General features: G+C 44.4%; 1 pseudogene; it reads right to left on the reverse strand.

Moving 5' to 3' along the window:
- Window positions 1–3692: 3692 nt before the first annotated feature.
- LOC144764435 (U2 spliceosomal RNA) lies at window positions 3693–3873 on the reverse strand (annotated as a pseudogene).
- Between the last annotated feature and the right edge of the window lie 11992 nt (window positions 3874–15865).

The following is a 15865-nucleotide window of genomic DNA, read 5'->3' on the forward strand; positions in this document are numbered from 1 at the left end:
AAACCTTTTTGTTGGGCATCCGTGCCTGCATTGCAATGGTATCAATTTCTATACCCAAATAAGTAATACAACTGCATGGGCCTTCAGTTTTGTCCTCTGCTAACGGGACTCCTAGCGTGTGTGCAAAAAGTTTGAAATCAGACAAAGCAGCTGCGCACTGCTGTGAATTGGCTGTTCCTAAGAACAAAAAGTCCTCTAAATAGTGTGTAACACCTGTGTGACCTGTTTGAAAGGAGAAACACCACTGCAGAAAAGAGCTAAACGCTTCAAAAAGTTTACAGGATATGGCACAACCCATGGAAGGAGTTTTATCAACATGGTATTTTCCTTAAAAAAATATGCCTAGTAATGAAAGATCTGAGGGATGTATGGGCAACAATCTGAAAGCGGATTTTATATCGCACTTCGCTAACTGTGACCCCAAACCCATATCTTTGACCATAAGCAAGGCAGCATCCACTGACTCGAAATGCACCATGGAATCTTCTTTTGCAATGAAATCATTAATCGAAAAGCCTGGCGGCCATGATAAGTGTTGAATCATTCTGTATTCTCCCTCCGCTTTCTTTGGTACCACCCCCACTGGTGAAACGATTAAATTGTCTAAAGGACATTGGTCAAAGGGTCCAGCCATCCGGCCTTCAACAACCTCTGATAACAATTTTGCCCTTACTACATGGGGGAAACTCTGCGCTGATTTCAAATTCTGTGCAAACCTAGGACGTCGCGGACCTTGGTAACCCAGCCTGAAACCCTCTCGAAAACCCCAATACAGTAAGGTAGCATTCTGGGAGTCTGGGTACAACTGTAAAAAATTACATAGAATGTCCACTTTGATGTGAGTAAAAGCCCTTGTTACCAAACTGTGGCCCAAGTCCTCTCCCTCTACTTTGAAACGCGTGACCCCATTGCCCTTGTTCCCCAAAACATTTCATAACTGCATGCCTTCCCCCGCATCTAGAACATTTGTGTTTGTACTTACAGGGGTTCCTAGTGCAGTAACCTTTGTTGAAATTCCAGCAAGCGCCAGAAAGGGGAGCTGTCTGTTCCATGATCCCACCCCCCCAAGGGTAGGTCTAACCTGAAAGGGCCGATAAGCTACTGTTAACCCACTGGCCGTGTGTAAAGATGGAGGTGGCCTTTGAGGATACATCCACTGAACCCAAAGCTCATTATCCACCTCCCCCCAAGGTTTGTCTGGCATCAGCGTTAATTGAGCCCTGAATTCTTCGTCATAATGTAGCAATGCATAACCCCCAAATTCGTTAGCAGCCTTCCTAATAATATCCATGTATTTAAAAAGAGAAACTGCCCTTTCAGTAAATTTTTCGCAATACACTCTAGCAAAAATTAGAAAGGCAGAAGTCCATGAATCTATATTTGTAGGAACCCTTGGCCGTCTTGATAATTCCAAAACCTCCTCCTTAGAACCCTCTTTTGCTTGAATTTCCCTATGCAGCAGTTTAAAAACATCCATGAAATCCCCATTCCATATCTTCTCCTTTGTAGCCTTGCTCAGATGCGCACCTAAGGGCATAGCAACCCCCATGTAAGGTAATCTCTTGAATGTGTGTGCGCTTTTAGAATCAGAGCCCTGTGTGTTGTCAGCTTCTTTAACCGTTGAAGGTGACGCTGTGTCAGATACAGTACCCCTCTTGTCACTAACCTGTGAAGAAATTACCTGTCCTTCCCCAACTATACCCCCACCCCATACCATCTTCGTGTGTTTAGCCATTTGAAAAGGAAGCTCACCTGTGTTATTCAAAGCTGAAGCTTCTGCTGTGAAAAAATGCTTCACCCCTGTGCGTTGTGTTGATCCGTGAGGTCGTGGTGTGTTGTTACCCAACTGGAAATTCTGAGGAGAAGAAAGACTAAACAAATCTTTAGTAACCCCTCCCCTTGCACCCCCGAAATTATGTGACCGAGACACATCCTTGTCAATAGAATCGGACAGTTCCCCTTCCTCCATAGAAACGTTATCATCATCCCCTGTAAATGTGGTAACTGTCCCACTACCACCGGGTAACTCCCCGTCCCCTACCCCTCCATCATAGTCCTTCAGATTTACAACATCCTTGAAGATAGCTGTTCTTTTTGTGACCAAAGGAGTAGGAAAAGTCGCCTGAACCTTCCTCTGATGCGTACTTCTGACGGGGCAGAACGCCTGAAGCCTGTTCTCTGTAACATCACTGCCCTCTGGTCTCTTTGGCAGTGTCGAGCCCTCGTTGGACTGTAAAATGTTGAACTTTGCAGCCGTATCCCTACATACTCCTTGCAAGTCCAATAGCCTACCCTTATCTGCAATGTCTTGCGGTATCCAAACCCACCCCCCGATCTCACCCCTATGAGCGTCGCAAGAGCCCTGCCGCCCAACCATAGGGGGGAAATTGTTTCCAGTTAAATTTACATTATAACTAGAAACTGACTGTACAGGCGGAATTACAGAAACCTCTTCTCTAGGTGTGTGTCCTGACCGCTCCTGTGCAGACATTCGCGATGAAGCCTCCTGCTCCACCATGAAATCCCCCTCGCGCACTTGTTATCATTGGTGATAAACCCCTGTCCTGAGCTGAAACAGGAGATAAAATAGAGTCGAACGCTTTAAGTGTGCCAAAAATATCAACTTTCTTTGAAACATTAGTGGAAATAGGAGCCAAGCCGAGACTAGTCGTACAATGTCCACTAAGTGGAGCCCTCTGCTCAGCAAAAACCTTCTTAAAAAGCACCTGCTTTGGCATTTTGCCGTTTTTAACCACAGCCTTTGCTTTTTTAATAGGGACATTTTTTATTTTACCCACAGCAGGCCTCCCTTTCTTCCCCTTCTGTGGTAAATTTATAGTAGCAGGCAGAGACCTCAAAACAGAACACTGCTGGCCACCCACATCACTATTAGATAAATGTATTGCACTTGGCAGCTCACCTTGAACTGAGGCCACCGGCGAGCTGTCGCAGGAATGACAGGCAGCCACTGCTGCAGACACACCTCGTGCTGCCTGGCGCTCTGTTTTCTCCAAGCCTACTCACGCCTGAGCTAATGTACCTGGCACTAGAAGGTCCTCTGCCTGCACGAAAAAAACGCCGTCTCTGCCTCTGAGGAATTTGCCTCAGGCGAGAAACGACGCTCGAGCAGCCTCCCTTGACGTGTGCCAGCTGTCTAATCAGCGGCGCGTCACCAGAGCGGCCGGGGCTTACCATTTGCCCGAACCTTCCCGGGGGTGAACACACTGCACGTGTCACCCCCAGGAGCCCATTTTCTTCTTGCTCAGAGAAGCTACGGGCAGTGTCCACTTCTCAGCCTGCCTGCCTCCCTCCCTCCCTCCCTCCATCCTACTGACTTGCTGGGAACCTTCTTCCATTCGTTCCCCAGTAAAATGGATCCAAAACCAATGAACCTCTGCTGCTGGAAAAACAGTCATTTTCCGACATTTGTCTCTTTTCAAAGTGCAGCGTCTGGATGGAGAAGGGGAAAAAAAAGAAAGAATTTTTTTTTTTTTTAAATGCGAAAAATAAATAACGCACGGCCCGGTGCCGCAAAGTGGCAAATAAGTCAAATACATAAATAAGGCAAGACACGGTGACCAGTTTGCTTTTATTCACACACAAACACAATAGCGCTACTTTACAGGGTTTGGTAGTGAAGCGCTACTTTCGTTTTCTCGTCTATTTTTCAACAGCATTGTTTTCCCCGGGTGGGGAAGTGCACCATTCCTGGAGGTACTGCAATACCAGGTTGATGCGTGGAGTGCGACAGAGCAAGTTCCTATTCCATCTCCGTGTTCCAAAAATCAATTTAATATATGGTCCCCAGATAGAGGACGTATCAGATATTAAACTGATAAGAATAGATCTTTTTTTTTTTGTTTGTAAAAATATACTTTATTTATATAAATTTTCAGAGATACATATTAACCAATCCCATAGGGTGGTGTACATTTGAACCTGAGTAGGGGGTGCACACAGGCACCAACCTACCGGTTTTCCATCAAGATTGTATCCATAGAGCACTCACTTTTATGCTGAAGTGAGGCTATGTTTAGGAAACCCAGTCTGCCCATTTTTTCTGTTTCCATATTTTTTCCGCTTTTTCTTTTCCCTGCTGTCTACATAGTAGAACACCTTGATTTTGTCTAGGCACATATGGATGACATCTTTTACCTCCAGTTCTTTACGTTTAAATAAAAGCAGGTTTCTGGCTACCCATAGATTTTCTTTAGCACACCTAAGTATCCTCCATAGAGTTCTGTCTTTATTTTTTTACAGTGGGCTCCCTATACAATATAGTACTCTTTCATATTTTAGTGTTTGTATTGTGGTTATTTCTTTAATCAACATTTTTAATTTTTCCCAAAACTTTTGAGCAAAACAGCAGTTCCATAGAAAATGCATGGTTGTTTCTTCCACCGGGCAGTCTGGTCTTGGGCATGTTGCTGAGTTTGCCAGTCCTCTTCGGTGTTGGAAGGCTTTCACTGGCAATGCGTTGGTGAGCGCCAGCCATGCGATGTCTTTTTGTGCGTTTGTAATGTCTGTGTGGTTGGTTTTTTGCCACACTCAAATGGAGAGTTTCTCTGGTAGGTTGTTCACCATCTCCATCTTCTCCAAATGTTCCAGTTCTTTTTTTAGCAAGGTTCTTGCTTCAAAGCAGTCTTTGTCAACCTCCAGTTGCTGCAGCATCGTAATGAAGGGTTCTAGGCAGGCGTAGAGTTTGTGGGGGAAAAAGGCAACTGGGATTGCATTGTTCCTTTGTAGAATCTTAAATTTGTAGATGTCCCCAGCACCATAGCTTACAAAGTTTGCTGCCACATTTCTGCCTTCACGTATTGCTCTTAGGCAGAGGCAAAAGTATGCTGTGAAAATGTACATATATAGGTTTGGCATGTTTTTTCCTCCATTTTTTTGGGTGTTTGAATACAATAGTTCTTTTAAGTTTCTCCATTTTGGAGTTCCAGAAAAAGGTATATAAACTTTTTTGCAGAAGTCTGAGTGTTGTTTTGTCCGGGGGGTATATCACTGCAAAGAAAAGGATTAAGGGCAGGATCAAAGCTTTCATTACCATGATTTTCCCTGTCATTGTCAAGGATCTAGTCTTCCAGAGTCCTAACTTTTGGTTTATCTTTTGATGGACGGGTGGCCAGTTTTCTTTCCCTTCTGGATCCTGTGAAAAGATTATTCCAGGATTTTGGTGGGTTGCTTTGTTACTTTAACCTCTACTTTGGCTAGGTGGTTCCAGTTCCCAATGGTGAGGCATGTACCCTTTTCTGTGTTGAGGGTCAACCCTGATGCTTTGGCAAAGAGTTTGGTGTGCAACAGACCTCTTCTGACCGCCACAGGATCTGGACACAGCACTCGGACGTCGCCTATATATGCGATGCATTTGGCCTTCTTTCCATTCGCTCCTGGTACAAAGATACCTTTAATTATTTTGTCTTTCCTCAGCATACAAAGTAATGCTTCTAGTGCACATACGAAGAGTGCTGGTGAAAGGGGCACCCTTGGCGTACTCCTGATTTGATGTGCACCTCTTCTGTGAGTGCATCATTAACTATAATTCTGCTGGTTGCGTTGGCATAGAGCATTTTAATCATCTGGGTGAATGATGTGGGGAAACCCATTTTGGATAGGACTTTAAACAAGTAGTCATGTGATACGCTGTCAAGGGCTTTTTGTAGGTCCAATGACAGCACACCTAATGGGTTCCCTTCCTCTAGGGCTCTGCTAATCGAATCCCGAATAGTGATTAGGCTGTCCCCGATTTTTCATCCTGGTACTGCGCAAGTCTGGTCAGGTTCTATAAGTGTTATGTGGAAAAGTAAATTTTGCCATGTTATATGTGCCTACGTGTTCCCCATGTTATGTTATATGTGCATGATCGATATGCATGTATTCCCCTCTGTTCGATTAAAGACGCAATTACAGTTGTGTCCATCTCTAGTATGCCAGTTTTCAGTTCTTCGTGAATACAACGAATATTAGGCCCATGTAAAGCTACGTTGCCACGTTTCACAGTGTGCACGTTAATTCATTGAATTGTCCCCGTTTCTAGGCCTCAAAAGGGCCCGGACTCAGATTCAGCTCCTGTCTCCTGAACCCTCTCCGAGAAGCGATACAGCCCCCACCTGTATCCCTGATCCCTTCACTTACTTTCATGCCTCGCAGTGCCCGGCTCGGCCTGGCTCTGCCTTCCAGTCTGCCAAGAGTATGTTATGATTCTAGTTATCAGTCCAGCCCTCCTTCTCTGCATTCCTAAGCTACTGAATCGCATCAATAGTTTCCGTCATAGTCTAGCCTTTATGTCTCCATGAAAGAGAAATACTGTATTAATATTCATAGAATATTCCTCGCACACACAATACATATAGAATTATGCATGCACCAGTCTTAAAGTCTGTTAGCCTTTACCCTGATAACTTTTGGATTCTATCAACATGTACTATAAACACCAGATACTAGATATGCCTAGGTACATGTCGCTCTGACCCTCCAGACTTTAGTCTCCTCTTCTAGTGCAGAAGTCATAGCCCCCAGTTCCTCCTGGTAACACGTCATTGTCAGTTTGCGCGCACCACTAGGTTAAAGGTCCCAGCTGCTCAGGTAGCCCCCTCCATGTTTCCGCCCCATTTATGACATATTCTGTTATGTTTACATCACATGTCTATGTATACGCCCTGTACACGCCTCTTGTTACACCCACTTTATGCCTTATCTTTTGCGACTGCTACAAACTCCGCCTACTGCTACGCCTACTGTATTGAATGCAATGTATTTTGTTTAACTATATATACTAATGTTCTGTTACTAAATGTTATGCGCATCATTCCCAGATCCTGCCCCCGGCAGCTGCCGGGCCCTGCCATCCCATTCCCGTACAGGCTGTCCTGTTCCTGTCCTTTTATGCTTAATTAAAGCCTGTCAACTCCAGCTACCTCGAATCTTGACTCTTATTTATTGAGCTATCTGTTTATATTGTATCCAGTCAAAAATAGAACCGGTAATTAATTATTTATTTACCACATAATGGCGCCCGAATAGCGACTTGCCCTTTCCCCACGCGCCGGAGAAGCCACGCAGGCCCCCTGATCCTCTGCAGCCGTGACGGAACCATACCGGCCACGTGCAGATATTTCTGCTTCAAGTATCCCTCAGGCCCACGGAGGAGACGGAGGTTGCGGTCCAGCATCCAGACGAGGCGGTGGAGGAACGCGGCGAGTCCCGACCAGAGCCCAAGCCGAGAGTCCAAGGTCCGAGGTATCCGGAGGCCCACCTGTAACTGAAGTACGAAGTCCGTCCGTCGTCGTAGCAGTCCAGTCCAGTCCGAGGCCTTCCGTTCTTGCTGCCCGGTGAGTACCGTTGCTGGGGTAGTATCTAGACAGGGTCAATTAATTTGTCTCTGGTCCGTGGGTTTGGGTACACAGATCCAACACGAAGTGTCCACCTAGGTGGATGCGGGTCCTGACGTGTCTCTTTATGAGACCGGTAAGTTTCGTACTGTTTTAGCAGTGCATCTAGTCATTCCAGTAAGTTCTGTTCTGTTCTCGAGAAATTCATGTGTTTCTGTTTTCAGTATTCCAGGTAGTATTCTGTCTGAACTGTTATTTTAAATGTTATTTCATGTGTTTTCAATGTCGTGGTATGAGTGATTTGTTTTCAAGTTATTATTGTGTTTATCGTGTATTGTATCTGTGTCCAGATTCCAGTCTAAGTCATGCCTCTGTTCTCGAAGTTACGTCAGTTAAAAACCAGAAAAGATCTGCTCGAAGAAGCAGTTCCTGTCCCGCCTAGGGACAGTCCAGGTCATTTTATGTATCATAAACATGGCATAAGTGCCATATTATATCTAGACTTATGGGTCGAGTATACTAAAGATCTAGAAGAGAAATATAGATGGCCTGTATCAGGTACATGGGATGCCGAGTGCATCATGCGAGTAGAAGAAGCATTATGGAAAAAGAAATCAAGACAGTCCCAGAAAGATGCCATCGAGTTATGGCGCAAAGAATCTCATAAAAGAACTGAAAAAGAAATCAGAAAGACAGAATTAAGTAGAGAATCCTTAGAAAGAGCCCAAGAAAGGGAATTAATCGAAATAGGTGAACAAGTTAAAACCGAACAGTCAGACAGACAGAGAAATGCCCTCATTAAGGGTATGTATCCTCTTCTTGCCGAGGGCTTGCCGAAAGCAACCCCGGAAGCACCATGTAATTTTCCGCCGCCATTAGTTCCGATTAAACTACGTCACAAACCGACCGCAGCTGATATTTTTCTCTCGTCCTACTTGGACGACACAGTCCCAGAATATGCAAATCCTGTTCCGCCAGCTACTGTAAATAATGTAATATCTGTTCCTCCAGCCACCGGGGCACCCGTTACAGCACCTGTTACGCTACCCCCGGTCCAGCCCATAGTACAAGTTCCCGCTACATCGGTCACTCTGCCAGCACGAAGAGTATCAGTCGACGATTCTAGTATAGGGGCCGCGGGGGGAGGTCCTCCTGGTACCCCGCCGCCACACAAACGTGTAACGTTAGTCGGGTTACATGAACGTGCGTTACAGCGTACGCCCAAATATCAGTCCGTTGCAGATATCAGACGAGCTCTCACCGAATGCCGTTATGATCCAGTCCCAGGCGATGATAATATGGTTATATATTCATTGCGTGTAAGACGGGTGACCGAGTATTTGGACACCCTACCGAATATGAAAGAAGATCTAGACAGAATATATCGTTTCATCCGTACAGGAGAAGACCCAGAAAGTATTGGCGAAATCATGTCTCTAAGGAAAGCTGAGACCCAGCTCATGCTATTAAAGTTTTTAATTAATTGTTTAATAAGGGAACAAGATTGTCCGACTAAAGATCCGATCGAAATGAGAGTCCTGACAAAGTGGAGTGATCATATAGCCGAGGGAAGACACAAGACACTCAGTAGTATAGACAGTATGTACAAGAAAATTCGTAAGGAAATAATAAGGTTACACGAGAAACGCAAAGCAGCACAAGTAAGCGAGAAAGAAGACGACTCTCCTACCGAAGAGCTAGACGACGAGAATCCCACCAGAATAGCGTATGTAGGTAGAACTAGACTTCCCGACCGACATTCACGTCTAGAACACAAGAAAGTTTTTCTCCTTCCAGCACTAGAACAAGGTTCTCTAGAGCAAGTATTTCAAGCTACCGCTCACATTCTGAAATCACGAATCGGTTATAGTGAACTTAGTACCATGCATGAACAAGAACTAGCCAGATCAGCAGTCCGATGGGCTACTGATTCTACCACTTTTCCAGACGAAATAGTGGCACAAATGTTTCTGAAACTGCCCCCAGCCGAGCAGCGACTGGTGGGTATGTATATGATCCAGCACCTCATCACACTGTATGAGGGTCAGCATTCTGATCCAGGTCCGTTACATGATGTTCTGAACGAGTTACTCCAATATAGATGGAGAGGTTTAGGTACCGATTTAATTAGTATCATTCTAGAACAGCGCCACAAATATAGAACGTTTCTGAATCCGCATTTTGTTCATGTCTCACCTCCAGAGAGTAAACCATTTTACATAGATAGACAGAATCCGTTACGAGAAGTACACCCAGTTAGGACACCGGGTGGTGAAATGCAACGAGTATTTGTTTACACCCCTATCACCAAGATGGAACTCTTAGAGATGAAGAAATTAATTCCCTGTCACGACAAAGACCCAGCAGGGTTCCATCGAGAATTAAAAGACATGCTCCGTATGGGAGAATACACATATCCTGATATCATTAAAATGCTAAAGGTCCTGTTGCCCGCAGGGGTATATGAAAAACTCAAGGAAAAAGAATGGGAGGTGGGAGAGAAAAAGATTGATTGGACAGCTCTAGAAGCTGAAGATAAAATACGAGTACCAGGTACCGGTCTTGGGGACAAATGTAAAGAATTGCCCGAGTTATTGATTCAAGTTTTGCCAAGGTTATTATCCACGAAAAAGGAAGATTGGGATGCAATCTCAGCATGTAAACAGAAACAGGATGAAGACACTAGTGATTTTTATTCTAGATTTGAAAAATGTTTTATTATTAACAGTGGTTTGAAGACAAGTAGCGAGTCGTACCCTCATCTTTTTGTTACTAAACTAGTCGAGAATTCAAGTCCACAAGTTAAAAATAGAGTTTTGAAAGTCGAAAGTAGTTGGCAAGCTAATACTCTGTCACAAATGCTTCAAATGCTCCAGTATCACCAGAACAGAATCAGGGAAGAGCAAGAACACGAAAGGAGACGTATGAAAGATACGAAAATGAAAGTACTAGTTGCACAATCTGTTCCACAAGACAGTCAGAAGAGGGGTCCGAATCAAGCCAGTCATCCTGCAGCTCCCGTTAAAGGGACATGCAATTATTGTAAACAGCCAGGTCATTTTATAAACGAGTGTGCAGTTCTGAAACACAACATAGCAACTGGTAAAACTAAAGAAAGACCACGTCCGCCTAGACAAGAACAAGTTTCACAGACTTCTCAGTCACCACAGAATGCACAACAGACAGTTCCAGCTCCGCAGCCTATCGCTGCAACACAGCATGTTACACAGCAAATGTACCAGTATGCCCAGACAGAGTATCCTGAATATCAACAGTACTCATGAAACAGCCTAGAGAGGGAGGTAGGCTTGCCTCTCATCGAGATACCTGTAGATCAAGAGGGTCCCTATGTACACAGTCAAGTATTAGGGAAAGACAGAAAGTTTTTGATTGATACAGGGGCAAGTAGGACTACTATCAGTCATGACGAGGTTACAGGGGCTCCGCTCTCAGGCTCTAGAAATGTTTCCCTTGGATTTTCAGGAAAGCCTATTGTTAACGAGATTTCAAAACCAGTTACTCTAGAAGTTGGTCCATTGTCCCGAACTACTGATTTGTTACTTACGAAGTCATGTCCAGAAAATTTGTTAGGCATTAAAACATTGAAAGAATTAGGTGCAGTTATTTGCTGTTCCCCAGAAGGAGTCCGATTGTTTTTAAGAGACTTTAAAGGTCATTATGTATTACGTGATTTTGATCCAAGATTGTCAAATGTACCGCAGCATTTATGGGCGCAAGGTCCAACTGATGTAGGTTTTATGCAAATCACACCCCATCGTGTGACTCTCAAGCAAGGTATAGTCTTGCCACGAATCAGACAGTACAGATTGCCACCTGAGGCTGTAGCAGCCTTATCCAAAATTATTGACGAGCTTATTGCTCAAGGAGTGGTTGTAGAAACTGACTCCAATGTATGTAATTCTCCTATCATTCCAGTCATGAAACGTACTGATCCAAATGCACCTCCAGTATATCGATTAGTGATTGACCTTTGAGAACTTAATAAATGTATCATACCCCAGTATCCAGTAGTCCCAGATATTTCATCCCTATTGACAGCTATTGATTCTGAAGCTACATTTTTCACTGTAATCGACCTCAAGAATGCATTTTTCAGTGTCCCGATTCATCCAGACAGCCAGTACCTTTTTGGTTTTTGTTTAAATGGAAGGAGCTATAAATTCACACAAGCTCCTCAAGGTTTCACAGAAAGTCCTAGTATTTACAGTCAAGCACTTAAAAGACAACTAGACAACATTCACATGCCAACTGACACTGCCCTGCTCCAGTATGTTGATGATCTACTGATCACAGCCCGTTCTGAACGTGACTGCGAGCGTGCGTCACTTACAGTCCTGTATTTCCTGGCCGAGCAGGGGCACAAGGTGTCCCCTTCCAAATTACAATTCTGTGTCCAGCAAGTGATCTACTTAGGCCACTTACTGTCCAAGTGGGGTAGGCAGTTGACACCAGACCGTATCCAGTTAATAGCGAGTCTTCCACAGCCCAAGACACAGAAGGAGGTACGAGCTTTTATTGGCCTTACTTCTTATTGCAGACAATGGATTCCTCCGTATGCATTTCTAGCCAAGCCACTGATACAGTTAACGACACAGGAGGCAGCCGTATCGACTGTTCTCCCTTGGACCCAGGAACATACACTTGTTTTTAATGAGTTAAAGAAAGCCTTATGCCAAGCACCTGTTCTAGCTACACCGAACTACAGTAAGCCTTTTACACTTTTTGTCACAGAACGTGATGGTACTGCATTATCTGTTCTCACACAAGATCAAGCAGGACAGTACAAGCCCTGTGCTTATTTTTCGAGCACATTAGATCCAGTAGCCCAGGCTCTGCCTGCGTGCCTCAAGTCAGTTGCAGCCACAGCTCTAGCTATCAGACAAAGTGATTCCATAGTATTAGGACACTCCCTGACAGTACAAGTTCCACACTCCGTGGAAGTTCTTTTAAACCGAACACAGACTCAGCACTTGACAATTGCACGTTTAACAGGTTATGAACTGACACTGTTCCAGCCACACACAGAAATCAGACGCTGCAACATTCTAAATCCTGCTACACTGTTACCGTCAGTTACTTCAAATCCTGCCACACATGACTGTGTGGAAGTCATTAACACTATGACAAAGCCAAGACAAGACCTGACAGACATTCCATTACCTAATCCCGACCTGACACTTTATGTGGATGGTTCATGTATGAGAACTAGTACAGGAGAACTAGTAGCCGCGTATGCAGTGACTACTGAAACTGAAGTTATTGAAACACACCGTATTGACACCCTGTCTGCTCAAGCAGCAGAGCTAGTTGCTCTGACCCAAGCCTGCATACGTGCCAAGAACCTGAAAGTAAACATATATACAGATTCACGTTACGCATTCGGAGTTGTACACGACTTCGGAGTGCTCTGGCAGGAGAGAGGTTTCATGACTTCTCATGGAACCAAGATTCAGCATGGTCTCCTCATTCAAGCTCTGTTAGATGCAATACATTTACCGACAGCTATCGCTATCATGAAGTGCAAAGCACATACGAAAGTTACTGATATCATTTCCCAAGGTAACGATCTAGCAGATCGAACAGCCAAGCTTACAGCTCAGACACCAGACATTCCAGTTAACAAGACACAGACATCCACTCCAGAACAGACTACTTGTATGACAGTTAAGGACCCTACACAAGATGTCATAGACATACAGTTACATGCTACTCCCGAAGAAATCAAGAAATGGTCCGAACAAGGAGGGGTCCAGACAGATCAAGGATGGTTGACGAAGGGAAAAGCCACATGGTTTCTCCCCGACTCTATGGTTCAAGTCATTATTAATACCGCACATAGTCCAGCACATCTAGGAGAAAAAGCTATGTTAGACAGTATTCAGAACCTCTGGTTCAACAAGCACTTGCGAGCTGCAGCCAAACAGAAAGTCCGTACTTGTATGATATGTTGCCAGTTCAATCCAGGTAAAAGTGTCCCGGTGGAACAAGGTGGATTCCAGCCTCCTGCCCACCCTTTTGAAGTCCTCCAGATGGATTATATTCAGATGGAGCGATGTCGAGGTTTCAAGTATGTTCTTGTAGTTGTATGCGCTTTGTCCAGGTGGACAGAAGCATATCCAGTTCCAGATTATACAGCCGCGACCACTGCCAAGCAGCTGGTTCGTGAATTCTTCCCCCGTTATGGACTCCCTAGGGTCGTGTATTCTGATAACGGCCAGCCATTCTCATCTGAGTTAATGAAACATGTTTCCCTTTTGTTAGGGTACCAGTGGAAGTTCCATTGTGTGCGCCATCCTGAAGCAGCCGGTCTCGTAGAGAGACATAATCAGACTCTGAAAGTCCGTATTGCTAAGACATGTAAAGAGAAAGGTGTAGACTGGCTAGTTGCCCTGCCAGTTGCTCTATTCTTCATGAGGATGGTTGCACATTCTAGATCAGGTCTGTCCCCTTATGAGGTCGTATTCGGCCGTCCCCCAAACATGTGGGGTACACCTAGACTCCGCAGTATTACAGATGTTTCCAGTAATATATGGACAGATTACCTAGCTTCCTTGATGTCTGCCCTACACTCTTGTCGTTCCCAGGTTGCCGCTGCATTTCCAGACAATACTGAAGTGAAACCGCACGAGGTCATTCCAGGAGACCTTGTTCTCGTAAGGAACTTTGATCGTTCAAGTCCGCTGGAGCCCCGTTGGAAGGAGCCACGACTAGTCCTCCTGACCACCCGCACGGCCGTGAAGTTGGAAGGCCGCAAGGGATGGGTCCATCTGTCCCATATCAAGAAATTTCATGGAGTCCGATCAAAGACATTTTTAAAGGACATTTCTAAAGACTGTTCCATTTCTAAAGACTGCCTGAAGCCAGACTCTAAACCAGACATTGATTTGAATCCCGAACTGAAAGTTCCTCTGTTAGAGAAAACTCCGCAACAGGAGTATAAATCAAAGCTCCGGTCTAGTAAAATAAGTCAGCCAGTTTAATTGTCTAAGTCCCTCTCGGGTGAAACGGTTAGACAGGTATCTGACATGTATGAGATAGACCCCCATAGTGAGAGAGTTAGTCAAAACTCCATCCGATGTATCGTTTTTCTAAGTTTTCTATTGTTTCTAAGTTTGATGGTTACCTGCACAAGTTATGCATTGCATTTATGTTTTCCAATTTCTCATGTAAATAAGTTTTCTAATGCTACAGTAGAGCACACATTTAGTGATCTGCCTCCTCACGAGTTATCCTATCGTCTTGCTATGCGTAATAATACATTTATAAGAATGTTACACTATTCACACCAGACCAGCAATGCTACTAATTGTTGGGTGTGTGGTCGACTCCCCCCTTTCCAGACACCGAAGGGAGTTCTGCCACTCTTTCCTTATCCGTTTTCACACAATGGTTCGTGTGGAGCATGGTCCACTTTAACGTCATCCTCAACTGATATGTCTCTTCTGAACAGAACATGTTTCCCAGACAAGCAAGGTCTCCCCCATAGAACAGGGTTAGATCTAGAAAATGAAGTATATGATTTGGGTAATTATTCTTCGAATTTTATGGTCCTGAATGTTCAGTCTGATACTACTCCAGATTTACCTGCTATTTCAGTATTACCAGTTAAAGGCGAATTATGTGTCAGAAAGAATGGTTCCGCACATGTAGGACATAGTGATTGTACTACTACTGTCGAGTATAGTGACAGTGGGAAATCTATTTTCAAAGCTTCACGTCATTCTTATTTTGTTTGTGGTCAGACCGCATATGTTCGTCTGCCCCTCGATTGGGATGGAACATGTTACATTGCCTTCCTACTGCCACCAGTTTTTCTAGCCCCATCTGATTATCACAGAAACACACATCTAGTACACGTCAGACATAGAAGGGAGATCGAGTCCCCAATTGTCGATCAAACTGAAACTACTCTAGAACAGTATCAAGACTTTAACAAAGGTTTTTTCTTTTTTATAGGCCCTGTCCAGAATAGTAAGTTAATCCGTAGGTTAACCAGAACCCTTGAAGCAGTAGTGAATGAGACTACTTCTGCTCTAGGTAACTTAACTGAAGAGCAATCTGCTATGAGATTTGTCGTGCTCCAAAATCGTCTCGTTCTTGACGTCATACTGGCCGATAGAGGAGGAGCATGTAGAGTCATCGGATCTAGTTGCTGCATTTTCATTCCTAATAACGCGCCGTCTGTTTATTCAGCTATAACCAGACTTCATAAAATTGCCCATCAGTTACACCAGAATCCAGGCACCTGGACATGGTCCGGTTGGCTCTGGAGTATCATATCTGCCTGGGGATGGAAAGTATTGTCATTCCTAGGTATTGCAGTAATGATCATATTCAGTTGCTGCCTCTGTATACAATGTGGCCCTGCGATTTGTGGCATGTGCGCTACCTCTTGTATTCCTAGTCCTAAATCCCGTTCCAAGACAATTCGAGACGAGCAAATGATGCTATATGAAATGATAGATGGTATCATGAATATAGATGTTTCCTGATGGAAACGTAGGGCACAA

The sequence above is a fragment of the Lissotriton helveticus genome, chromosome 6 (genome assembly GCF_964261635.1).
Source record: "Lissotriton helveticus chromosome 6, aLisHel1.1, whole genome shotgun sequence".
In the NCBI taxonomy this organism is placed as follows: Eukaryota; Metazoa; Chordata; class Amphibia; order Caudata; family Salamandridae; genus Lissotriton; species Lissotriton helveticus.